At 32.5% G+C, this 12,880-nt stretch overlaps 1 non-coding gene across 1 annotated transcript; it reads right to left on the reverse strand.

Moving 5' to 3' along the window:
• Positions 1-7,128: 7,128 nt before the first annotated feature.
• On the reverse strand, positions 7,129-7,232 carry LOC112481526. The gene has a single exon (XR_003046906.1). It is a non-coding gene; the product is annotated as a U6 spliceosomal RNA (small nuclear RNA).
• Positions 7,233-12,880: the final 5,648 nt, after the last annotated feature.

The following is a 12,880-nucleotide window of genomic DNA, read 5'->3' on the forward strand; positions in this document are numbered from 1 at the left end:
AACTCAACAATATGGACATATTTTGAGTACAGTAAGTCCTCATTTAATGTCATCGATAGGTTCCGCAACTTCAAGCAAACAGATGTATAACAAAACCAATTTTGCTAATTGCTATAAATGAGTCAAATTTCAACGGCATCTCATCAATGTTATAATAAAATGACATTGAATGACAGTGTCATTCTAGGACCTGCTGTAAGCTAAATTGGCTGCATCTAGTGTCAGATATTCAATCTGATAACTTCTGGGCCAATACCATGATACGGCACTACTCTGCAGATGTATCAAATCTATATATATTGGATTTTCCCAATTAAAAGGATATAATGTTATATCCATACTATAGTAGATATTTAATCTGATTATATATTTAACTTCCTTGCCTACTATACTTTACCACCTTCATCTGAGAACTTATTGAATACCTCATTGATAGTCACAATATACCAAACAAAATTCCTCTGAGCATAAAAGATTATTTTATATCAAACTGTGAGAGAATGGCAGATGACCACGGGTCTCATCAACCAAAAGCAGTTGCTCTTCAAATAATTTGTACTGGTCTATTGAAGAATTAGTTCTCAGGTATACATCTTTTAGTGTTTTATATACTTCTTGAAATCAAGTTTATTTCTTCTTGAATATTAAACCTCTGATCCTTACTTTTTGATTGATATAGGATAAATAGGTCTGGGAATGTAGGAGACAACAATGTTTAATAAATAGATGACCTCTAGTGACTTAAAAATCTTACAATGACCTAATTTTTCATTTAAAGATAATACTTATTTGCAGAAATGTGCATTCTCCACATGCCTATTATATAAAAAAAGTTGATTTTTTCCTACAATTGTAGTAATAAGGGCTCTCAGATTTTGTTCAGAAAAAGTAACATGGCTAACTTATATTTTTTCCTTGATTCTTGTCTACTTCCTACATCTGAGATTTGTTAAGGAGTTGACACTACTAAACAAAAATAATTTCTGGAAGTATTTCAAGACAGTAGTATAAGCAAAATAACAAAAGTAATAGGAAGTGAATTAAAATTGATAATATAGAAGGAAAATCATAAAACATGATGAATGTAAAACATCTTGTTTAAATATATTTTTATTATTTTTTAATGTTCACAATTCTTTATTTTTTAAAGTTTTAAATTTTCAATTACAATTGACATTCAGTATTGTATTAGTTTCATGTGTACAGCATTGTGATTAGATATTTATATAACTTATGAAGCTATTACCTTTGATAGGTCTAGTACTCACCCGACACCATATATAGTTATTACAATATTATTGACTATATTCCCTAAACTGTGCTTTACATCCCTATAACTGTTTTGTAACAGCCAATTTTAATTTTTAATTCCTTCACCTTTTCCACCCAGCCCTGCAACGTCTCTCTCATTAGTTTGTTCTCTGTATCGATGAGTTTGTTTCTGTTTTGTTTGTTTATTTTGATTTTTATAGATTCCACATACAAGTGAAATCATATGGTATTTGTCTTTCTCTCTTTGACTTATTTCGCTTAGCATAATACCCTCTAGGTCTGTCCATGTTGTTGCAAATGGTGAGATTTCATTCATTTTTATAGCTGAGAAATATCACATTGTATATATGTACCACATCATTTTTATCCATTTGTCTTTTGATTGGACCATTTAATCCATTTACATTTAAAGTAATTATTGATAGGGATGTAGTTATTGCTATTTTTTTGTTTTCTGATTATGTAGTTCTTCTCTGTTTCTTATTCTCATGTTCCCTTCTCTTGTATGTTGATTACTTTCTGTAGTGTTGTGTTTGGATTCCTTTCTCTTTATTTCTTGTATATCTCTCGTAGACTTTTGGTTAGTGGTTACCGTGTGCTTCATATATACCAAACTACATTAATAGCAGCCTTTTTTTATGTTGATGGTCACTTAAATTTGAATACATTCTAAAATCACTACTATTTTTACTCACTTTCTCTACATTTATGTTTTTGTCATTAATTTTATTTCTTGTGTGTGTGTGTGTATCCCTGAATTTATTGTAATTATGCATAATCTTTCTTCTTTTGCCTTTTAACCTCTGTACTAGCTTTAGTGTTGGTTGATCCACTGCTTTTATTATGTGTTTGCATTTGTCAGTAACAATTTTTTTTGCTGTGTTTTTTATTCATATTTTAGATTTTGTTTCTTCTTTGTAAAGAAGTCCCTTTAACATTTCTTGTAATGTTGGTTTCACAGTGATGAACTCTTTTAGTTTTTTCTTGTCTGGGATATTCTTTATCGTTCTTTCAATTCTAAATGATAGTCTTGTTAGATAGAGTAATCTTGGTTGTAGTTCCTTGCTTTTTATCCCTTTGAATATTTTGTGCCAAGCCCTTCTGGCCTGCAAAGTTTCTGTTGAGAAATCAGCTGACATGCTTATGGGAGCTACTTGTTTCTTTTAAAATTTCTCTTTTTCTTTAACCTTTGGAGTTTTAATTATAATGTGTCTTGGTGTGGATCTCTTTGGGTTCATTTTGTTTGAGACTCTCTGCACTTCTTGGGTTTGTTGTCTATTTCCTTCACCTGGTTAGGAAAGTTTTCAGTCATTATTTCTTCAAGTAGGTTCTCAACCTTTGCTCCCACTTCTCCTTATTATCCCTATGATGTAAATATTGTTATGTCTGTTATTATTCCAGAGGTACCTTAAACTATCCTCATTTTTTTTTTAATCTTTTTTTCTTCTTGCTGTTCCTATTGGATGTTTTCCTCTACCTTGTATTACAAATCACTGATTAAATCTTCTGCTTCATTTAATTTGCTATTGATTCCCTCTATATCAGTTATCCCATTAATTTCTGACTAGTTCTTTTTTATATTTTCTAGCTCCGTTTTTATGTTTCCTATCTCTTTATCGAAGTTCTCACTTAGATCATCTATCCTTCCTCTAAGTTCATTGAGCATCCTTATAACCAGTATTTTGAACTAAACATGTGATAGATTTCTTATCTCAATTGTCTTTAGTTATTTTTCTGTAGTTTTGCTCTGCTTTTTTTTTTTTTTTTTCATTTAGAAAATGTTTCTTTGTCTCCTGGTTCTGCTTGCCTGTGTTTGTTTCTGTTTATTAGGTAGGTCTGCTACATCTTCAGTCTTGGCAGGTTGGCCTATGTAATAGGTAGCCTGTAGGGCCCAGGGCCACAGTCTCCCTGGTCACCTGAGCCAGGTGCTCCAAGGGTGTCCCTTGTGTATGTTATGTGTGCTCTTCTCTTATAGTTGAGACTTAATTGCTGCAGGCACATCCATCGGTGGGTAGACTTGACCCTCAGGCTGACTGGCTTTGAGAACTGATAGTGACTACAGCCGACAAGCTATTATGTAGGAGTGACCCCACAGAGCAAGATTCACTTTAGCAGGGCTCTGATACCTGCTGAGGCCACCCTTTGGGTGTGTCATTTGTGTCACTTATTGGGTGGTGCTCTGGGTTGTTCAAAGTTGGTCATCAAGTGTGTTGTTTTGGAAACTTTTTGAGAGGGGCTCCTGCATAGGCCAAGGTCAGCCATTGCCTGTGTTCACCCAGGGCTACTTGGTAGGAGCTACAAAATGATCTGCAGTTGGTAGATACCTGTGCTGGGCTAGGAGTCACCTGGGAGAGGTTATGCTATAAACTGAGATCAGTTGCCACTAGTGCCAGACCTGAAGCAGTTTAATAAGAGGTACAGGGCATGCCAAGGCTAGCCACTGCTTCTTTGGGTTTTGTGGGTGCAAGGAGTAGGACTTTCCTGTTTTTGCCAGAAAGTTTGCCTCCTGACCAGTCAACAGGGTAAATGTTCTGGTTTATTTTATGGAGGTTACTTATTCCTGGAATTAGTTAATAACAGCAATTGGTTTTTAAAGTACAAGTTCTATCAAACTAATCTAAACCTGATCAATCAAGGGGAAGAAGTAGATGCAATCTTTCCTGACATTTTATGTGTGGTAGCTACAATGATTTTGTAGCTACCACACATAAAATATTTCTCAGTAAACAAGGAAAACATGTTTTTGTTAGAGCCTGACTTTTAGTTGAAAGCATAACTCCTTGTTTGATTCTGTTTTTTAAAATATCCACTGCCTTTTTGGCAATAAGTGAATAATAACAACAGGAACAACAAGAACGATAAATAAGCTTAGAAGGGCAAAAAAGAAATATTCTTTATATGTAAACTGAATGCAATTTCGCATACTAACAATAATGATATTATCAGTTATATTTTGAGCACTAATGGTTAGTTTACATGCATAATTTACATTGGTATGTATTGACCCAAACATGTATGTTAGTTATTATTAGGAGGCTAAATTCATTCCTGAATAAGAGCCAAAATTTGTAAACCACAGTTTCTCTGGCTCCTACACTAATGCCTGTTTCATTCTATTATATCACTTACCAATTCATTATGTTAGTATGATTTCTTTTGTTTCTGTTGAAACAAAATAATGCTATGCTTTCTCATCATATTCATTGGAAAAAGGTAGATAAGCCTCATTCTAGGCCACACTGTTTACATGTTGGATAACTGAAATATATACATAAATATAGATGGCTTTGATTGCCATGAAATAAATTCATATTGCCTGTATGAGCTTGTATTTCTTGGGCCTCTTTTCTAGCAATTGGCTTGCTCTCCATTTCTATAGCAGAAATACTCCCTCACTAAAAAACGAAACCAGATCTACCATTCTGGTATCAAAGAATTTTTTTACTCCACTTCAGAATTGGAAGGGATATTTAAAGTTACTTAATTTAATCATTCTTTCTATGCTTGAATTTAATGTATGACATTGAATTAAACTTCAATTCATTTGAAATTTTATTTGTTGTATATTTCTTCTTTAGCTATGCTGAGTTCTAAATATATAAAGGTATATTGTGAGCCTTTAGGTGGTTCACAAATTAATGAAGAAGTGGGAAAATATAAATATAAGTATAAACAAATATAACCTAATAAAATTAATTTATTTAAAGTTTTCCTAAGACATAATAAGGGCATGGGGAATAGACTCTCTGTCTCTATCTGAGGAAGTCAGGAAAGACTTTCAAATAAATAGTTATTCTTGGGATTAGAAATAATAAAGGAGTAGGAGTCAGAGAAGGGAGGAACAGAGGGTTATAATAACTGATTTCATAGAGTATATCACATACATGTAATTGACAAGTAGCTCAATATACCTGGGGCATAGCACTTGTCATAGCAAATGAAAATTATTTTTGCCCCATTGCCTCTCCCAATAGGTAGGAAGGTTTTTTGAAAGAAGGTACTGATTCATCTTTCTATTCTTAGTTCCCTACAAAATGTCCACCAAATTGAAAAAAATTTAATAGAAATTTTACTTGACCAATTAAAATTGGGAGCCATTATCATTAATGGTGTGGCTGGAGCTATATGTTTAGATAACCTCATAATGTCTATGTAGAGTGCTAAAAAATAATTCTAAAGATCTAATTTGATGAATATCATACTGAAAAGTGAGTAGGAAAAGAGCCTGCATGAGATCTTGAAAAAGAGTAGTTAGATATATTAGGAGTTGGAGGAGATATTAATGCAAAGGCAATCGAGAAAGAAAAATCTTTCAAGATGTGTGGTAGCAAATGTCAAGTAAGGTGAATATATTCATTAGTTGTCACTGCTTAGAGGTAACTGAGACTATCTGGGGAGTTGTTTCATGAAGTAGTTGGACCTACCTTATTGTGTTAAGCTGAAGTATAAATTGACAGTAGAAATTACATCAAGTAATCCTTAAAGTGGTCCGATCAGGCAGGTTCTATGTAGCACCTCTTTTTAGAAATGAGAACACTATGGTTAGGGAATTAATAAATAACCAAAAGTATTCCAGTTAATTATCTATGGAGCTGAGACGTAAATACAGGTGACTGAATCACAGTGGCCTGTTGGACCTGGCCGAAGCTCTTTAGAGCTATTTATTAAATGTTCCCAAAATTTGTCAAATTAGTGTTAACTTGAACTAGGTCATAGTGAGAATATTTACACTGTAAAAATGGCAAACACTGTCACTAATTTTTTTTTTAAGAGGAGAGCCAGTTTACTTCCAAATCACTGAGGGCCCAAGGTATTAAATACAATGGTATTTAGGGCTAAGGGCAGTTTATTATTATAACGATTTATGTATAAACTATTAAGTTTAAGGTCATAGTCTACTCAAGCATATGTTATTATTTAGTTTATATATTATAAGAATGCTAGATATGTTCTATATCTATAAACTTCTGAATTGCACCTTTATACATAATGATTTATATTACCAATAAATACTATTACATGAACATTTTTATATAAACAGGTATATTCATGGTAGTATTGCTTAACATTGAAAGATTGGATACAAGGTAAATTACCTTTCTTTATATATGGGACATTATATAGCTGTTAAAAAAAAAGTGATTTTATATATTTACAAAAGGAATGATGTCTAAGACACATTGTTAAATGAATAGAACAAGATGTACAGTGGTGCATATAATATGCTATTTATGGCAAATACTTATATGCATGTCTCTATATGAGCAGGGTATGTATGAGAGGACAGATATGAACCTGGTACATGTAGCTTCATTTTGGAAGAAGTATGGAAAAACAAAGAAAAAATTTGGTGGGAGACATTTCTAATGCATTTATGTACAAATTACATAATTGATTATTAAAATCATTTAGTAAATACACTGAGAAGATACATAATGAAACTGACTAGTGGATATGAAGACCTTCCAATGTGAGATATTTTAGTATTTACCTAGACTAACAAAGTGTATATGTATTTTTATAGCTACCTACCTACAGCACTTGCTCACTCCCTACTCCCACAAAGCCCCTAATTAATTGTTGTGACCCCCCTTTAATCATTGATCTAGCACTTTTTTGACCTTCATGCATTTATTGGTAGATAAACCTAAGCACCTCTTTCCTTATCAGATAATTATGCTCATAGTAGCACCTTTGTTCTCTATGATAATACCCAAAACCTGCAACACATCAAGTCTTGTTTATTCTTCTCACAAAAGTAAGTTCTCTTTGCTTCTCTATTAAGTGATGCTCTTAGCAAGGAGGATATGACTATTTTTTCTCTCCTTATCTTGTAACGACCCACTATAAGCTATTTTTTTAATGGAATGCTTCATGAATTTGCATGTTATCCTTGCACAGTGGCCATACTAATCTCTGTATCATTCCATTTTTGGTATATGTGCTGCCAAAGCGAGTACTCTAAGCTATTTTTAAGCTATGTTGCTCGTTATATTCTCCTAAATCACTAATTTGTTCATATTAATAATTTAAAATGTTCAATAAATGACTTTCTACTCTATAAAATAAAGGACACGTACTTCAATCTCCAGGACACATCCCTTCACATTGTAGTTCCAGTCTGGTTTATTTTAGGAATGAATACGATCAGTTGTTCAAAATAAGATTAGGTCATGAAAGGGAGTCACTCAGGATATGAATACATTTATCAAGAATCAATGTGACGCACTAGCAGTAGAATGACATACAAAAGCAGAGATTGTGATAAAAGGACCATAAGTTATTGTAAAATATCAACTTGAATAGATGAGAGTGATCCTAAAAAATTGGCAAATGATGTTGCTTTTTTAACAGAAGTAGCATCTTTATGTCTATAAAGATACCACCAAGTGGACGATAAAGCAAATATTGATATTGATTTACTAAATGGTGTTCCAGTAGAATATTATGCTCTCTTTATCAGGTTGTTATGGTCTGTGAAATTGTATGCCTGAACCTGCAATAGTTTTGGAATTGGTATTGGGGAGTACTATGTGCACAAAGGCAGAGGTCTACCTATGTATGATTTAAAATGTGTATTACTCTAAATTTTAAATTTAGTGGTCTTTGATTTGATAATCCATGGCATTAGAAGCCTGGTCCCTGGAAAATCTGGTTCTAAATGTCCTTACTCTTCTTTGTTTTAATATGTTCCCTTTACATTATCTAATATATCTAATACTCAGACTTAGACTACCGTACTAAGATTGTATATTTATGTAGTTCATATATCTTAATGCAGTAAATAATAAATCTGGAATTTATCTATGTGTATGTTAATATATGAATTTCTATCTAATATTTTAAATTCTATTTATCCAGAAAAAATTGCTGTATTTTGTTTTTCTTTTCGACTACTTTGGGATAAATGCCTTATTATATATATTTTAAATAATATACATAAAGAAAATAGCACAAATCATAAATTCACAGCTGGATGAATTTTTATTAATTGAACCCACATTAACCAGTACTCGTTTCAAGAAATAAAACATTTATTTCTTGTTCTTCTTCTCCCTTGTTTTTTTTTTTCAGTCACTAACCACAAAGGTAGCACTATAGATAATTTCACGTGCTTTTGTGGTTTACACAAACAGAATCATATAGTGCACATTTTTTTATGTTTCTTTTGAATAAGAGTGTATTTGAGCAGTTCATGTATTGTTGCATATGCTGGAAAATTATTCACTCTACTTACAATAGAGAATTGAATGTGTTAATATATCTCGATTTATTCAACTGCTGATGGACATTAGAGTAGTTTTCAGCTTGGGACTATTATGAATAGTGTTAATATGAATACATAGTACATTTCTTCATAAATAGGAATTCCTGATGGATGTATACATGAGAGTGGAATTACTGAATCATAAGAAATGCATGTGTTCAACTTCAGATGCTTCCAGTTTTCCAAAGTGGTTGGACTAATTTACACTTCTAACAGCAGTGGACCCGAATTCCAGTTGCTCTAAATTCTTGCCATAAATTACTTAGAATTTTTCATTTTTAGTCCTTTTACTGTGTCACAGTAGAAATTCTTACAGGATGATCTGAATCCAATATTTATGATGTTCATGATAAATTGCTTCCCTTAGGTCTCATCTGTTCTGCTTTACTCTTTTGCCATGTCTCTCTGACTCCAACTGATGAAATTTCTCTGCTTTCAAGTGTTTACATTGGGCCCTCTAGAATAATCCAGATAATCTCCCTATTTTAAGTCTATGATTTTAATTACATATGCAAAATACCTTTACATCAGTACCTAAATTAGTGTTCGATTGAATAACCAAGGAATGACAAGCCTGGGGGTGGGACAGCTGACTACCACACAAACTAATGAGTTAGTCTGTAACCCTTTCTTGGATACTGGCACAAACTTGAGACTTGTGTGAGACAAATGCCTTTATTACTCTTAGCAAAGCAAGCAGTGCATGTGTCAGAATATATGTGTAGGTTTCCTTGTCCTAAGTCTCATGGGTGTCACACAGAGAGCCAGATAATACCTGCACATACATTGGGTTGGACTGGGAAAAAAACGCAGGCTCAAGGCCCTAGCACTTTTTGAGCCGACTGCACACATTCTAGTTAGCAAATAAGACAGTCGTCCCTGCTACCAAGGAGCATGTAGTTACAAAGTTGTCACATTGTAGTGGCTTTGATCTATTTAGTTGCCTGTGTGACTAGACACGTAGACTATAAGAAGTGGGATAAACTCTGCAATCTGGGAAAATCGGCAAGAATGTGCAGGGATGCTTAGGGTCCATGGCAAGCTGGCTCTCCCAACAAATTCCTTCACTGAGGCATAATAAATACATAAGTATTTTATCTGTGCCACTTCCTCTTTTATAACCTCGCTCACTTCTTCCCTCTTCCTCATTCCACTCCAGCCACTTTGCTGTTTATCCAAATGGCAGGTATATGCTTCCACAGAAGGTCAATGTAAGCCTAGTGCTTCCCAATAGATTTTTTTTTTGCAAAGATAGAAATAGTATGTAATCAGCACTGTACATATGTGGTTACTAGGCATTCGCATTCATTCAAAGAATTGAATTTTTAAATTTCATTAAATCTAGTCTATTTAAATTTAAATAGCCACTTGCTGCTAGTGGACTGTGTAGCTCTAAAGGTTTCATCTACTTGTAATAACCTTTTATGAATATTTACATGCCTAACTGTCGTTTTGTAAAAGTTTTTGTCCATATTGCACCTTCTCAGTGAGATTTTTTTCTGACTTCTCTACATAATGCTGCAACTAATTCCCACCTCACTTATAACATCCACCTCCATCTGTGCTACTTTTTCTACTTGATAGCAGCTTTCACTTTGTGATATAGTATTTGAGTATCCATTTATTATATTTATATTTAAGGCTTTTTGGAGATATTTCACTGATATCATTTTGTCTTTTCCTCATTGATATTTTTTCTCTGTTTTCTAAAATCAAATATTTTACTTTTAATATTTTCATAAAAAACTTGTATTCTAAGATTCACAGGTTTATTAACTTATCACTCTAACATTCTTTTTTAAAAATAAGCAACTAAAGTCTTACATAGTTTATGAGGTGTTGTATATATGACTTTATGCATTTGTAAGACCTCTAAAGAGCGAAACAGCATATGCAAATTTAAAAAATAAAAAAAAAAGATTTCAAGAGTCTCAGCATAAAATGCTGACTAGGACAAACAAATCCAGTTGGATTGCATAATTATTTTGGTGAGGGTGGGAGGAAAAGTAACTTTGAAATATTGTTTGAATAGGTGACTGGAAGACTCGGGGAAACAGAAAACTAAACACACTGTACTCTTCTTGATAAATTTACTTTTTAGAAGGATATAGGGATATGTTTTAAATTCTGAAATTACATGTATACTAGGGTTGAATAAATATTTAAATAATAGTAGATAATGGGGGCCAGATTTCTTGCTACCAGAGTAAGAAGCTATAAATAGGCAAGCAAAGAATATCATAAATGCTGTGATGCTAGGTTATATCAGGGATACCATTTAAATTATATTAAGTCAAGAGTAGGTGCAGACACAATTTAGAACATTTCATTAAAAGAGAACATTTTAATGAAAATTACAAAACAGTTAAATTCATATATTTTTAATTTAAATCCAATTTTATTTATATTAAAAACACAGATGATGCAGTTCTTTATTTAAAGACAGTTAAACTTTGTATTTTTCTCAGAATATAAGTTTTGCTTCAGAATTTTAAAATGATATATAGGACATTATAAATGCTCAAAGTAACAGAAAGTAAGAAATGCAAATTTTAAAATGATTTGACTGTCCGTTCTTGAATGCTTTCACCAGAACATATTTATGTATTCATTTGAACTATTTCTATATTTTATGAAATATAATCATTCCCCGTTTACGGTTTTTTATAACATCTTTTACATTATTTTATTTAATATGCTTTACATAGTGCGGTTTTGACATCTGGACATAAAATTAATAAAATCTAACTTGCACATTTGGTGACATTTAATTCTTTGTTTTAGAAAATAAATGCTGAAATCTGATTTTTATGGTTGCAAGTAACTCAGCCCTACCGATACCTTATTTTAGCTCAGTGAGAACCATGTCAAACTTTAGATCTACAGAACAGTAAGATAATAAATTGGTGTTGTTTTAAGTTACTAAATTTCTGGTAATTTGTTCCAATGGCAATAGAAATCTTATTATTTTCTCTAATCTTTTACAGCCTTTTTGTATTTCATTATATTTCATGACATTGCCAATTTTTAAAGGAGGAAGGTCACTTATTTCTAGAATATTTTCCAATTTTGATTTGACTGACTTTTTTTTCTTCTCGATAAGATTGGGAAAGTACCACAAAAGTGATATGCTCCTCTGTGAATAAATCAAGGGATTATATGTTGTCATCATCAAATATATTAACCTTGAGCACTTAGTTAAGATTGTGTCTGCTAGGATTCTACAAAAAAGTAAATTTACTTTTTTTCTTTATAATGTAGTTTATAATTTTCTCTTTGAAAGGAGATTTTCATCTCATTTTAGCTTAATTATTTGTCCACTAACTTATTTTATTGAGGAATTTAGCCTATGACAATTACTTCTTTGATATTCTGTGTAATTGGTGATTTAGTAGTCACCATTCTTTCTACATTTTTTTCATTTTTTAAATTTTAATTAGTTTCAAGTATATAGTACATTGGTTAGACATTTATATAGTTTATAAAATGATCTCCCTAATTGTTCCTTCTTTCTCTCTGGTTTTTCACCTAGCCAATATATTAATGCTAACTGCATTCCTTATGCCATGCTTCCCATTCCTATGACCATCTATCAACTACTAATTTGTACTTCTCTAATCCCATTCTCCTAGTCCCCCAACCACCTTTTCCCTCTATCACCAAATTGTCCACTATATTTGTGACTCTGTTTTTGATTAGTTTGCTGTTTTTTGTTCCTTAGATTTAGCATATAAGTGAAATCATATGGTATTTATCGTTCTCTCGCTGCCATTTCACTCAGCATAATAAGCTCTAGGTTCATCCATGTAAATGTTAGGATTTCATTTTTTTTAATGGCTGAGTAATACTCCATTTTATATATGAACAATAACTTCTTTATCCAATTGTCTATTGACGGGCCTTTAGGTTGCTTTCATCCATCTTGGGGATTGATCTTGGGTATTGTAAATTGTGCTGCCATGACCATAGGGGTGCTTAGATCTTTATGAATTATCGTTTTGGTTTTCTTTGGATAAATACCCAGAAATGCAATTGCTGGGTCAAAAGGTATCCATTTTTAATGTTTTGAGAAACCTCCAGACTGTTTTCCATAGTGACTGTATCAATTTACAATCCTATCAGTAGTGTATGAAGATAGTGTATGAGCATTCCTTTTTCTCCACATCTTTGCCAAAACGTTGTTTTTAGATTTATTGATGATAGCCATTCTGATAGGTGTGAGGTGATATCTCATTGTGGTTTTAATTTGCATTTCTTTGATGATTAGTGACCTTGAGCATCTTTTTATATCTATTGGCCATCCGTATTCCCTCTTTGGAGAAATATCTGTTTAGGTCTTTT

Source organism: Pteropus alecto, unplaced genomic scaffold, assembly GCF_000325575.1.
Source record: "Pteropus alecto unplaced genomic scaffold, ASM32557v1 scaffold72, whole genome shotgun sequence".
Classification (NCBI taxonomy): Eukaryota; Metazoa; Chordata; class Mammalia; order Chiroptera; family Pteropodidae; genus Pteropus; species Pteropus alecto.